At 45.2% G+C, this 2,500-nt stretch overlaps 1 protein-coding gene across 11 annotated transcripts in view; it reads right to left on the bottom strand.

Moving 5' to 3' along the window:
• Positions 1 to 2,500, bottom strand: part of LOC138975017 (RNA-binding protein Musashi homolog 2-like) — a 196,591-nt gene that overhangs the window by 182,007 nt on the left and 12,084 nt on the right. The gene's annotated exons all lie outside the window — the stretch shown is intronic.

The raw sequence follows: 2,500 nt of genomic DNA, 5'->3' as shown, positions 1-2,500 counted from the left end.
AAGAACAAGAACAAGAAGAACAAGAACAAGAAGAACAAGAACAAGAAGAACAAGAACAAGAAGAACAAGAAGATTCTACAAAAACATAACGAAAGGAGGCGGCGATCATAAAAAGCGATCTGGGTTTGTCTACTCAACGAAGTGATTACACCCTGTTCATCTCATTCAGAAATGGACCAAGTTGTCCTATTCATAACTGAAACACATTACCTCACTCAAAAACGGACATTCTTACTCAGAAACTATCTCACTGAAAAATGGAGAAAACGACAAGACTTTTTAACTCCAAAATACTGACATGACTATTTCACTGAGAAATGGATCAGATTTTCTCACTGGAAAATGCACGCAAGTACTTGAAATAGTATTTCACTAACAATAAAGAAAATAAACAACGGCGAATTTCACTAGATCGTCTAGTATCTGTTGACTTAACTTAAATTAAGGCTTTCAAGACAGCGAGTCTTCCATCTTAGTCTTTAAGTCTTACTACCAATAACATGGAAGACCAAGCTTATGTTCTAGCTACTGAACATCTCATTAAGTTCTCACTGACATTTTCAAAAAAACAAGAAAGACATTCACTGCCTTTTCTCTCCCAAACTACACTGCCCACTCTTGTTGTGGGGGGTGTTAAAACGCCTTTCCCATGTCAAATTAACGAGGGTTTCTTTTTTTGAGCTGACAAGGCACAGTACTCAGCACACGTTCTGAGCGATGTACTCGGGGCCCCGTAACTGTCAATGTTTGTGTTCTACGTCAGTGTACCAATATAAAAAAAAATGGAGATGAGTTTTTGCTTGAATAAGAAGGAAGTATGGGGATCTCTCTCTCTCTCTCTCTCTCTCTCTCTCTCTCTCTCTCTCTCTCTCTCTCTCTCTCTCTCTCTCTCTCTCTCTCTCTCTCTCTCTCTCTCTCTCTCTCTCTCACAAACACACACACACACACACACCACTTCTCTCTGTGTCTGTCTGTCTCTCTAATTCTCTCTCTGTGTCTCTGTCTCTGTCTCTCTGTCTCTCTCTCTCTCTCTCACTCTCTCACAAACACACACACACCACTTCTCTCTCTGTCTGTCTGTCTCTCTAATTCTCTCCCTGTGTCTCTGTCTCTGTCTCTCTCTCTGTCTGTCTCTGTCTCTCTCTTTGACTCCCCCTCCCCTCTGTCTGTATCAAAGCTGCTACCCCCTGCCTTTATCATTTATGAAGGAACAACAGATACCAGATTGGTGCCGTGTTTGTGTTAGGCAGGGGGCAGGGTGGGCAGGGGAAGCATCATGAAAAATGCAAGCTCTACAACCATCGCCCGCTGTCTTTTCTGAAGCGTGTCAAAGTCCTGCCCGAGATTGTGGGGACCTCCAGAATAAGACCTTCGTGTGTGTGCAAGTATGGGGGCGTGTTTCAGATGTATTTTTATTTGTATTTGTTTATTCGAAGTTAATGAGTGCGCGCTCGCTCGCTCGCTCTCTCTTTCCCTTTCTCTTTCTCTTTCTCTTTCTCTCTCTCTCTCTCTCTCTCTCTCTCTCTCTCTCTCTCTCTCTCTCTCTCTCTCTCTCTCTCTCTCAGCGGATACGGGATCTTTAACGTGCACCACTATCTAAAAGCTACATTAGCTAAGCCAGATGAAGCTCAATTTTTGACAACAAAAGCATACAAATAACAATCACACATGGAAACACGCCAAATGTTTCAGAATTCCCACAAAGATCGGAGGGAGAGAGAGAAGACTGGGTAAAGTGTATCCACCGCTAGCATGCAGCGAGTCGTGGCTAAGCCCCCGTTCCCCAGTGTGAGTACACACCTCGTCCAGTCCACACAAGACCCCGGACAAACACAGCCAAGGCTACAGCGGCAAGGGAGCGAAACTAAACACAGAGCGGACTGCACATTCTTACTCAAATGTGAGTGAGGTAAAGGACAAGCCTGCACTGTTCTGCCCTTCTTGAAAACACCTAGTCTAAAGGTCCAGTGTTGCTGGAAGAAGAGCGAGAGAGATAGAGAGGTAAAGGACAAGCCTGCACTGTTCTGCCCTTCTTGAAAACACCTAGTCTAAAGGTCCAGTGTTGCTGGAAGAAGAGCGAGAGAGATAGAGAGGCAGTTACATGGGGACAAACAGAAGCTGAATCAACTCGTGAGTGAGCTTCGGCCAACGTCGCTGTCACAATGGTCATTGCCATCACGTGGTCGGACCTCTGATTGACCTCTGCTGGTAGAGAGCCATCATGGACACTGTCCCCTTCCTTCAAACACCCCTCCCCCCAACACCCCCCAACACCCCTCCCCCCAACACCTCCCCCCAACACCTCCCAAATCCTCTTATGGTGTCCGGCTGTTGAAACCCTCCATTATTTTTGCTTTGAAGGACAAATGACTGTTTTCTCCAGTTGGTTCTTCTCGTTTCTATATATTGATTGTGAATCTTTCTTTCGATTCAGAGCACCATCCTTGAGAGTCTGAGAAAAACCGTGTGGCCAACTGCTGTCTCCCTTCACTGCAAGCTG

Source organism: Littorina saxatilis, linkage group LG9 (genome assembly GCF_037325665.1).
Source record: "Littorina saxatilis isolate snail1 linkage group LG9, US_GU_Lsax_2.0, whole genome shotgun sequence".
Lineage (NCBI taxonomy): Eukaryota > Metazoa > Mollusca > Gastropoda > Littorinimorpha > Littorinidae > Littorina > Littorina saxatilis.
Note: the sequence above shows the minus strand (reverse complement) of the source record. Positions and strands in the feature narration are given on the sequence as shown.